General features: G+C 50.9%; 1 long non-coding RNA gene across 1 annotated transcript in view; it reads left to right on the forward strand.

The window, feature by feature from the left end:
* The first annotated feature begins 1,481 nt into the window (after positions 1-1,481).
* The window catches only part of LOC128313617 (uncharacterized), a 194,651-nt gene continuing 184,123 nt past the window's right edge, over positions 1,482-12,009 (forward strand). Inside the window, exon 1 of the long non-coding RNA XR_008294564.1 lies at positions 1,482-3,172. This is a non-coding gene — a long non-coding RNA (uncharacterized LOC128313617). The remainder of the gene's footprint in view (positions 3,173-12,009) is intronic.

Here is a 12,009-nt window from a genome sequence, read left to right on the forward strand (position 1 = left end):
GAGATGACACATAGAGAACACAAGGTGACAGGGCCATGTGAAGACAGAAGCAGAGATTCGAGTGTTTTGAGCTTCTAGGGCTGCCAGAAGTTGGAAGAGGCAAGGAAGGATCCTGTCCTACAGGTTTCAGAGGGTGCCCGCCCCTGATAACACTGTAATTTCTGACTTCTGGCCTCTGGGATTGTGGGGGACTAAATTCCTATTGTTTTAAGCTACCCAGTTTGGGATGCTTTGTTATGGCGGCCCTGAGAAACTAATACAAGGGTGGGTGATTTTAAGGAGTTTAAAGGATCTGTGTCAGTGCCTGGCAAGAGTAGATGTTCCGAAAATGAATGTTTCTCTCCTTCTTTCATAGTTGTTGGAGCCCTGCAATGTCAAGAAAGTGAGGCAAGACAATGTGTGGTTTCCTTTTTTTTTAAGTTTATTTATTTGAGGTGGGGAGGGAGGGAGACCGAGAGAGAGAGACAGAGAGAGATTGAGAGAGCATGCAGGGCAGGGGCAGAGAGAAAGAGAAAGAGAGAGAGAGAGAGAGAGAGAGAGAGAGAGAGAGAGAAGCAGTTTCCAGTGCTCTCAGCACAGAGCCCAACACGGGGTTTGAACTCATGAATGTGAGATCATGACCTGAGCTGAAACCAAGAGTCGGATGCTTAACTGAGCCACCCATGTGCCCCAAGGCATTGTGTACTTTATTTATAAATTTTTAAAAAATGTTTATTTATTTTTGAGAGAGAGAGAGACAGAGTGCAAGTGGGGGAAGGGCAGAGAGAGAGGGAGACACAGAATCCAAAGCAGGCTCCAGGCTCCGAGCTGTCAGCACAGAGCTCGATGCGGGGCTCAAACCCATGAACCATGAGATCATGACCTGAGCTGAAGTCAGACATTTAACTGAATGAGCCACCCAGGCGCCCCAGGCAATGTGTACTTTAAATCACATACTCTAGAGGCACACTGTCTTGACCTGTATCATAGCTCCAGCTTTGTGATTTGGGGCAAGCGGCTTGACCCTTCTTGTGTCAGTTCTGAAAAGGAGAAGAGCAGTCCCTGACATCCTGGCCTGGAAGGATGCGTCCTGTGCCGGTACTATGAGCAAAAGCATGGTGTTGCTAAGAGCTGGCTTGGCACTCACAGCTGGACCCTGGTGTGCTCTCGTGAGCATGACCTTCACAGAACATCAACACCAGAAAAGGCCCTCTGTGACTTGTAAAAACAGCACAGAATGGTGGTCACTGGGAGCTGGAGGGTGGGGGCCCTGGGGAGATGCAGTTTAAAGGTGCAAACTTTTTTTTTTAATTTTTTTAAATTTTAATTTATATTTATGTATTTATTTAAAATATGAAATTTATTGTCAAATTGGTTTTCATACATCACCCAGTGCTCATCCCAACAGGTGCCCTCCCCAACACCCATCACCCACCCTCCCCTCCTTCCCACCCCCCATTAATCATTACTCAGTTTGTTCTCAGTTTTTAAGAGTCTCTCATGTTTTGGCTTCCTCCCTCTCTAACCTTTTTTTTTTTTTTTCTTTCCTTCCCCTCCCCCATGATCTTCTGTTAAGTTTCTCAGGATCCACATAAGAGTGAAAACATATGGTATCTTTCTCTGTATGACTTATTTCACTTAACATAACACTCTCCAGTTCCATCCATGTTGCTACAAAGGGCCATATTTCATTCTTTCTCATTGCCACATAGTATTCCATTGTGTATATAAACCACAATTTCTTTATCCATTCGTCAGTTGATGGACATTTAGGCTCTTTCCACAATTTGGCTATTGTTGAAAGTGCTGCTATAAACATTGGGGTACAAGTGCCCCTAGGCATCAGCACTCCTGTATCCCTTGGGTCAATTCCTAGCAGTGCTATTGCTGGGTCATAGGGTAGATCTATTTTTAATTTTTTGAGGAACCTCCACCCTGTTTTCCAGAGCGGCGGCACCAGTTTGCATTCCCACCAACAGTGCAAGAGGGCTCCCGATTCTCCACATCCTCGCCAGCATCTACAGTCTCCTGGTTTGTTCATTTTAGCCACTCTGATTGGTGTGAGAACTTTCAACTAGTATGTAAATAAGTTCTGGAGAGTAACACCCAGGATAGGATTACAGTTAACAATACTGCATTGTAAACTTCAAAGTTGCTACGAGACTAGATCTTCATTGTTGTCACCATAAAAAAGAAATGGTAATTACGGGATCCCGATGGAGGTGTTAGCTAAGCTGAGATGGTCTTTGCCCTGCAGTAAATAAATGTATCAAACCAACAGGCATACCTTAAACTTACACAATGCTATATGTCAATCACAGGTCGGTAAGATAAATACATTAAAACAGAAAAGGGTCGCCTCTAACTGTGTTGGGTCAAGACAAAAACAAGCTCGCTTTGCAATCTTGTCTAAACACAGCCGGAACATAAGCGTTGTCCAAGCCACAAACAGGACCAAACGATTCCTTTTCCTGGCTACCACGAGTGACTGCTTTTCTATACCAATCCCAGCTTCAGGCTTGGTTTGCTTTTGCCACCTTCTAGAGGAGACGAATTACAATAATCATAAAATACTCCCACTTCCTGACGGTATCCAATCCAGAGCAAAGCCCGGCTTTGCTGAACTCTTCCCCAAATCGCTTAACACGAGCCCAAGTCCCACTGTGCCCCGCTCCCAACACCCCTTTACCGAGCTACTTCATGACTGCCCACGGGGTGTGCGCTCCCTTGTCGCACGGAGTCAGTAAGCCTACCCTTCTCCGCGGCAGGTGGCTTCGGGCGTCTTTGGTTCTTGTCGGGATCAACGAGTTTTGATCCACTGGATCGAGTGTCCGCTGGAATCGTGACTGCTGCGGTCTAGACGCTTGGGTCCATTCCCTTCTCTTTCGGTAATAGCACTCAATACTTTCACGTGGGCGCCACATCTCCTGCACTCTCGAGTCACGTGCTTTGGTTTCCAGCCCCAGGAGGAGACATGTGACTGAGACCTGTCCAATCAGCGAGTCCCATCCCCTGGCTGCAGTGATTGGTTCAGGGAGAGCATGTGACGCCAGTTGGTCCAATCAGAGCACATCCTAGGAGTCGAGCGTGGGGGGCGGCCCGGAGGAGAGCCCCTCCATCTTCCAGAAGACGCTGGCGGGCTGTTGTTGGCGCCTGCTGGGGGAGACACCGAACGCGGCCTGGGGAATGGAAGGTACCCCACGTTTTGGGCTTGGTCCCTTCCCCTGTAAAATGGGGAGCATGACGACGTTCTTTAAGAGCTAGTGCCATGTAGCGGTGGTTTCTTGGGTGTGCAAATGGGTGATTATCTTGCTTTGGAAAAGCAGCAAAACCAACCGGGAATGTTGTGTTTTGTTTTAAAACACTGTCAAGGGTACCTGGGAGTTGGTCAAGCGAGGGACCCTGTAAGAATGTCTTGAATGTGTGAATTCACTGACCTTTGTCTCCCTAAGGAGGGAGACATAATAACAGCTTGTCACCAGTGTCCTTACTGCCCGGTGGGGGGTGCCCTGTGACCAGGAGCGGCAGGGTAGGGGGCACATAGGAGCACCGAGCCCCAGGGCGGGTGAACCTGTCACGGTTGCTGTGTCCTTGCTGCCTGGCGATCCTCGAAGCGCAGCCCCACATTTCAGGCTTTCTCTTGGGTCTAAGAAGTCACCATGGTCCAGGAGAGGTCAGTGACGTGGCCTCAGCCCCCAGGCATGGTCATCCAGAGGGGACAAATGCCTAACCTGTGAGAGTGGCCTGCCCTGGGGACCAGGGAGGGAGCCTGGATGGGTGGGAGGCAGGTGTCAGCTGGGGCGGGAAAGCGGAGTGGGCTATGGGGCCACTTGCTAACTCTTCAGGCTGCTGTGACAGACCTAACGTCGGTTTCTCCCTCTGCACAACGGGGACGAAGGAAGGGTCGCTGTGAGGCTTGTCTGTGACACACCTTTGGAGCACCCAGCATTGTGCTGGTGCATCAGGTGCTCAACCAGGGACAGTTCTGGTTCCGGCTGCAAATGGGTCCCTGTCCTTGTCATAAATGCCTGGTGATTAATGCTCGTGTGGGTTAATACTGTGGGTGACCTATGGAGGGTTCCAGACATGCTCTTGCGTCTAGCTCAATTCCTCTGGCTAATTTGGAGAAGGTGTGGTGGATATTGCTCCTCTGTGTGTCTTACCCCTGTCTTCCTGCCCTCCAACCTGTCTTGGGACTCTTGGACTCAACCGTCGAAAGGGCCTCGTAGGAGCTGGGGCAGACTGGACTCTTGAGACTTCAGATGAGCTCAAGCACAACAGCAGTGCCAGGGCGGCTCATGGCCCTCAGGCATCCCACCTGATCCGGCCTCTGCCTTCCTCTCCAGTTGCACGGGGGCCCCCTCCCCCTGCCCGTTATTCATGACACTCAAGCCACCCAGGCCTCTATGGCACCTGTGGAACTTTCCAAACATGCTCTCAGCCCTCTGACTTTGTAGTGCCTGTTCTCCCTGCCTGGAACATCCTGCCTTCGGCTCTTCCCAGGACTTCTTCCTTTTCATTCAGCTCTTGGCTCAAACGTCACCTCTTATGCAAGATTTCCACAACTCTGTCTAGTTCCGTTCTGCCTCCTGCCCTTCAGGGCTCTTAGAGCAAGTGTTTAGAGATGTGTTTGTTGAGTGCCTTCCTCTCCCAGCAGGCAGGGGCCTGCTTTCCACTGTGTCCCCAGCACTGAGCACACAGCCTGGCATGCAGGGAACTTCCGTCTGTGTGTCTGTCCATGTATGTGTGCGTGTGTCTGACTACCTATGTATCTGTCTTTCTATTTTATTTTATTTTATTTTATTTTATTTTTCAACGTTTTTTATTTATTTTTGGGACAGAGAGAGACAGAGCATGAACGGGGGAGGGGCAGAGAGAGAGGGAGACACAGAATCGGAAACAGGCTCCAGGCTCCGAGCCATCAGCCCAGAGCCTGACGCGGGGCTCGAACTCACGGACCGCGAGATCGTGACCTGGCTGAAGTCGGACGCTTAACCGACTGCGCCACCCAGGCGCCCCTGTATCTGTCTTTCTTAAGGTGTGCAACCTGATGATTTGAAATACGTATCCGTTGTGAAATGCTCACTAAAATCAAGTTAATTCCCGTATTCAGCACCAAACATCGTTACGAGCGTGTGGGGGGTGGGGTGAGGACACTTAAAATCTACTCTCAGCAAATTTCAGGGGTTCAATAGAGTGTTATTACCTATAGTCATCTTGCCATACGCCACATCTCTAGAACTTGTTCATTTTGTAACTGGAAGATTGTACCTTTTGACCTACATCTTCCCATTTCCCCAGCCCCAGAGCTTGACAGCCACCCATTCTACTCTCCGGTTCTGTGAGTTCAACTTTTTTAGGTTGTACGTATGAGTAAGATCATACCGCGTTTGGCTTACCTCACTTAGCAGAATGTCCTCCAGGTTGACCCGTGTTACTGCCAATGGCAGGATTTTCTTCTTTTTTATGGCTAAATAATATTCCACCGAAGTATACACATTTTCTTTATTGAACAGCTCAGGGCTGGCAACGTGTGGCCCGTGGGCTGGCTGGTTGTTTTTGTAAATAAAGATTTATTGGCACATAGCCACGCCAGTTTGTTTACAAATGGCTCATGGCTGCTTTTGTGCTTGACTGGCAGAGCTGGGTAGTTGGGTAGTTGGTAGTTGGGGCAGCTAGGCAGTTGCACCAGAAACCATACGGCTGGCAGAGCCTACAGTGTTTGGCCCTTTGCAGAAAATGTTTGGTGAGCCTGGGTAGGGACAGCGGTTCTGTTTCTGGGTGGGCTGTGCAGAGGGTTTTGTGCACGCGGCACAAAGGATGAGGCTGTAACTGTTAATACGGCCCAGTGTGCGTCTCAAATTGGGGTCCGTATAGCAGGACACAGCAGTGCTGAGTCCGGATTAGAGGTTCCCAGTCTAGAGTGATTTTGCCACCCAGGACATCTGGTAATGTTTGGAGACATTTCGGGTTGTCATGACTCAGGGAGGAGAGGCGCTATACTGGCATCATTTGGACAGAGCCCAGGGATACTGCTAAACCTCCTACAATGCACAGGACGGCCCCTACGACAAAGAATTATCTGGCCTCCAGTGTCAATAGTGCTGAGGCAGATACCCTGGACAGCGGGACAAGAGACACCTTGTGTTGTCACTTTTGCTCCATGGTAAAAGGTTGAAGACATCCTATTTCTATTATAACAAATGCAAATGTATTATGGAGGAGAAAGCAACGTTTGCATGACTTTTCGAACAAAAACCTGATATTTCCAAAAATGCCACTCTGGGAGTGGGCTGCTTTGGGCTCTGCTCCTGTGTCCCCACCTCCTGTTTCTGGGAGTGCTGGGAATGCCGCTTTCTTAGAGACGAATTCCAAATCCGTAACACTGCATAGGTGTCTTCCACATTTGCTGCTTTGTTCCTCTCCCCAGTCCCTGTCCTCGGGAATATTCTGTGGTCCCTCTATATCACGCAATAGGAAGTCACATGTTTTCTGTGGGACAGGCAGCCAGCCAAGCATTTTATAGACGGTTTGTCTTTTATCCAAAGCACCAGGAGTGCCCCAAAACAGACATTCATTTTTCTGCCTTCGAACTCAAAAAGTCCTCCATGCTCCCTTTCTTGATCACATAAACTCCTACTCATCCCTCAAAACCCAGTTCTCACAAACCTTCCTCCGTCAAGTGGTTTAGAGCATGGGCCCTGAAACCCGCTGCCTAGATTTACATCCTCCTTGGCCTCTTACTTGCTGTGTGTTCTTGGGCAGATGGCTTTTTTTCTCTGTGCAGTCAATTTCCCTTACAGTGGTGTTTTGAGAATTAAAGATAATATGTGTACGAACATACATGCTTGGAACAGTAGGTGGCACATAAGAGCTGCCTAATCAACGTTAGGCTTTCTTTGACCTCCTTCCCTATCAGCAGTCCATCGCACCTCATAGACCCTGGGTCTCGGGCATTTTTGGATTTGTTCATAGGTGTTCATACGTGGTTGTGGAAAGAAAGAATGTGATATGGAGGAGATATCCAGTAGCCATGTTTTGTAGGCGTGACTGCTAAGCCCTGAGCAAAAATCCCAGCCTTCAGCAAACTTCTGAGCCCCAAGTAGGCTGAGTGGAGGCCACGGAGGACATCAGTTACACAGTTGGCAAGAGATACGCATGGTCTGTTCTTGCGAGCCAGCACCAACACATCCGGTTAAACCTCTTACGCTAACTCTGCTTGGTTGTTCGGTGGTGTCCTGTGGGGTGGTGTTGAGAAGGCTTCTGAGACTGTCTGGGTGCAGAGAAGAAGGGTGACCTCATCATTTATGGCCGTCTGCCATGGGTGACGCAGGAGAGACGGCGTATGTGTGCAAGTTCTTCTCATCTCTGGACTGATGAGACTATGGGCAGAGGTCCTTTCAGGGCCGGGCAGCCAGGAGGTGGTACATACTAGAGCTGGGCGAAGCTGTCTCATGTTTGCAAAGTACGCGTGGACTGATCAGCTGCACCAGAAGTTGATGAACACCACGGGGGCACGAGGCAGTGTGGCACCAAGTGTGGGTTTCGGAGTCAAGCTGAGCTGGGCTGGTACTTCCAGGCCATTCGTGGTGCCGCCTTGGGCAGAATTGCTTCTCCTCTGTGACCCCCAGTGTCCTCATCTGACAGGAAGGGGGCGCTATTGAGAGGACTGGTTCTGTGCAGGAGGAGGAAGCTGGAGGCTCGTTGCTGGTGTTTTCTCAGGAGCGGTTGCCTTTCTCGGCTTCAGTTGGAAGCTGCAAGCGCAGTGCTTGAACAGCAGCCAAGTCAGCATCATAAACCCCGAAAATCCTGTGACTGATTTCCAAGCAGCGGTAAAACTCAAGATCGCTCACAAGACTTCTCGCTCCACTTAAACATTTTCCCTGAGTTATTCTTTTCCTTTTGCAAATAGAGACAGAATAAAACGGATAGAGAGGGAAAAAAAGACGCCGTTTACCCGCACTCTGCAGATAAACATCCACGAGTAGTTGGGCCGCAGGCACGGTCTTAAGTGAACGACAGGGCGGGCTTGCGTTCACTGTCGTCCCCAGACGGACCAGGTTCCGACGAGATGCTGACACAGGCTTGTCTCTGTGTGGCCTTGTGTGCTACAAACAAATGCATTACCCAGGTCAGATCCTCGACTATGGAAGCTGAGCTTTTAATGACCAAATTGCTGCCTGTTTTGCTCGGGAGCCTTGGTCACCGTGTCCTTCCAAGCACTGCCGTTTATTTTCGTTCTCTGATAGCTAACGAGACTCATTGACTGTGCCCACAACCTAGCCTCCCTTCACTTGGAAGGTGTGAGCAGGAGCTCGGACTCAGGGGGAGGAGGCAGTTCCGCAATGAAATGGATGCTCAGGAGGGCAGTCCTGGGCAGCAAGGGGCCAGGTGTGCAGGCCCTGTTCTGCTGTGTGTCTTTAGGACGAGTCACTTAGCAGTTCTGATCACAGCAAACCAGAACCTTTCACCTCGGTTGATTGGATCAGGCGTTCTAAGGTGGTGCCTCTTGAACTCTGATGTGCGCATAAATCACACGGGGTCTTGTTATAATGCAGACTCTGGGTGAGCGGGTCTGGGCTGGGGCCTGAGGCTCTGCATTTTTCTCCGAAAATGGCAGTGCTCTGGTTTTTCTTGCCACTTCAACTAGATGTGTTTAAAGATGCACGGAAGTGCTTTGCAAACGGAGTGTCTGTGCCGTCGTCAGGAGTTTAATACGGGAAATAGAGACGCGCAGTTTTCATCAGCTGCTCTGCCAGGCGGTGCTTACCCAGTGCCTTGCAGGTACTTGACAGTGCACTAGATTCGGGAGCAGTGACGTGGGTTGGAGCTCCCTAACTCCTCCCGCGTGGTGATCGGGCAGAGAGAGCAAAGGTGTCGGTCCCAGACAGGCTTCAGTCTGAATATCCGCTCTGCTGTTTCATGGTTGTGTGATCATGAGTAAGTCACCTCACCTGTCGTGGCCTCAGTTTCCTCATCTGCTCAGTGGGAATGGCATCACCATCACCGGGGTTGCAGAGAGGCGTGAAAAAGGCGATGGATGCGCTGCGCCTGGCTCAGCACCTGCCAGGTGGTAGACACTCCTTCTGCACTTGTCACGGGCACACACCTGCTTCCTCAGGTCAGGGCTAAAAGGGGAGGGGGTGATAATATTCCCAAGGCACCCTTCAGCTCTCGCAACCTTGGTCTGGGGTCAGGGGATTTCTCTCGGGGGACTTGGAGGCCATTCCTGCCAGGTCAGCACAAAGGGCTTCAGGGAGTCAGAGTCCATGTCCGTCGGTCCTGAGGCACATAGTGTGTCCTCATGTCCCTGCCAGCAGTCAGCAGGCTGCGCTCCCACAAGGACCAGCAATGCTCACACTGAGGGCAACAGCGTTTGAGAGCGGACGACACAGATTTCTGTGTTGGACAGACCTGGGCTCAAGCCTCACCCAAGGAGCCTTGGTCTTCTCATCCGTAAAATGGGGTTCCTCCTGCCTGCCTTGCAGAATTAGGTGAGGATCAGCGAGAACAGTGATGATAAGCAGACAGCCCCCTCCTTATGTGCCAGACTGGGCTCGGTGCCTCGCGTGAAGCAGAGTCCTCAAAACCCCCACGGCCCTGACCTCGTGCGGCTGCCCAACTGCATACAAGTAAGGAAACTGAGGCTCAGAGAGATTACGTGACACGCCTGCGGGTGTCGTGCTGGCAAGGGGCAGAGCCACGACTGTACTGTTTTCTCCAGAACTGATTGTGGGGGCGGGGCTGAGCTGGGGTGGGGCCCATGCTGCTGCTTGACAGGGGAGCAAACACACACCAAGGCAGGTGTGTGTGTATCTGATGACTTTCCGTCTGAGACCCCGGGGCTCCTTTTGGCCCGGTTTCTCTAATACCTTTTTACTAGACATCATGGTTGTGTGATCGTAACTGAGGGCCATATCCCCTGGCCCTACTTGGCTTTGGCTTCCCGTCTGTCCGTGGGCGTGACGTCAGCATCAGAGGACAGCCCGAGAGGGTGAAGCCACATGGTGGGCGTGAAGTGCCTGAGCCATCACATCAGGGTATTACCTCGACAGCTGAAGGATACGCTCAGCACCTGCCAGTGCCTCCTAATTCTTGCCTGGACCCCAGCCCTCCAAACTACACTTCTCTTCCTTACGTGTGTCTGAGAGATTGTCTGGGGCGTGGTTAGGAGCTCCACAGTTGTAAGTTACATTACGGGAGCCGTAAGACCGACGCCCTGGGTGTCTCTAGCCCTGACTGTATCCTGTGTTGGCAGGCGGAACAGCTTCCGGGGCCCTGTCGGTCTTTCTAGACAGGAAGAGAGAAAGGCCTGAGAAAGGTCCCGAGGGTTGTGGACACGGCAGTCAGGTCGATAGCCTGCTGCAGAAACCAGCCTGCTCTGCAGCCACGAGGTAGTGGCTGCAGCTTCCCAGTGCTGAGGAGGGCCTGCTTCCCAGAGCCCCGCTGCACACTGAAGCAAGTCAGGATGGATCAGGCTGTCAGGGATGGGCTTCTTCCCGCTAGCAGCGTGCGAGCCTCAGCCGCCCCAGGCTGGCCACCGTGTGTGCGCCTTTGCTCCAGCACCTGGCCTCTGACTCGCCCTCGGGAACTCCCCGCAGAGAACAAACATCACTCGCCTCCAGGAGTTGGGGGGTGCAGAGGCCAGTGTGTGGAGCAGCCAGGGTGCAGGGCAGAGAACAGCAGACCCGGAGACTGACTCCAAGTGGCTTAACCCTCTCTAGACTCAGCTTTCTTATTGCGAAATGGGATCATAGACCTTGATTCTGAGAGGCAGGGCATGTAGAAGGCTAGAGCTCGGCACGTCTGGACGTGGACCTTGGCTGGGCCAGTGCCTTCCTGGAAAAGTTACTCCATCTTTCTGGTCCTCAGATTGCCCTTCTGTGACAAGGGAGATGATGACGGCATCAGATCTCCTAGAGTTACCGTACAGATTAAGACAAAATAATGTGTGCAAAGTGCTTGGCCTGTTACTTGGCAAACTGCGTGTTTGGTCTTGTTACTCTTGGACTCATTCTTTATTCCTTCCAGGTGGTTTGTGGGAGTTGGAGAAGCAAAAAGGCCACTAAGAACTGAATGGATGTTTCTAGAGTTGTTGGGAAAATTAGCTGAGGTGATGCATGTGAAAGACCCATCCCGGCTGCTCAGGAAGCCCTCAGGGTCAGCAGAGGTGTGTCCCCCTTACCCACTGTCACCTGCTGACAGTCTAACCATAACAGAGAGCTAACCCTTCTGTGGCTTGTACTGTGTACCAGGCACTGTTCTAAGCACTTCATAAATGTTTATTCATTTAATTCCGTGGCATATGAGGTGTGTATCATTATTATCCCCATTTTATAGACGAGGAGACTAAGGAAGTGAAGGACCTGGAGAGGGTTATACCGATATTGAAGGGTGGAGCCAGGCATACAACCCTGCTCCACCAGAGACAGATTCCCAGGATGTAGGCCGCACTCCTGACGTGGATTTCCACATCTCCCCTCCCGTGTACTGCCCACGAGACCATGCTGTCCATAAGACTGCAGCCCTAAGAGCCACCTGCTCTTAGGTGGCTCCAATTCAGCTCAATCCCTGACTGAGTTCAGTGCCACTCAGCTCGACTCAAGCAGAACATGTGCCCCAGAGGATCTTAGGCCAGATGTGAGTGACTCCAGTGAAGGATCCAAAACCTGGAGGTCATCTTCACGCTCGTCTGTTCCCATGGCTCTGATGGGAATCTTATGTCCCCCTTTCACAGAGAATAACACCAAGACGTTACATGCGCAAAGCAGCGTAGAGTTTTGAAATCCTTTTATGTTTGAGCTTGTTTGTAACACATGTTTGCTAAGCCAGGCCAGCTTGGAAGCAGAGGAAAAGAGATGATACAGAGAACACTTAATAATTCATACTATTAACGGGGCAGCTACTGTGTTCTACACACCATGCTAGGTGTTTAGCAAACATGATCTCATTTAACCTGGCAACTCGGGGAATGAGATTATTCTGGGTATTTTTAAAGATGAGGAACTTGAGGTGTGGACAGGCTGAGTG

The sequence above is a fragment of the Acinonyx jubatus genome, chromosome E3 (genome assembly GCF_027475565.1).
Source record: "Acinonyx jubatus isolate Ajub_Pintada_27869175 chromosome E3, VMU_Ajub_asm_v1.0, whole genome shotgun sequence".
NCBI classification, from domain to species: domain Eukaryota; kingdom Metazoa; phylum Chordata; class Mammalia; order Carnivora; family Felidae; genus Acinonyx; species Acinonyx jubatus.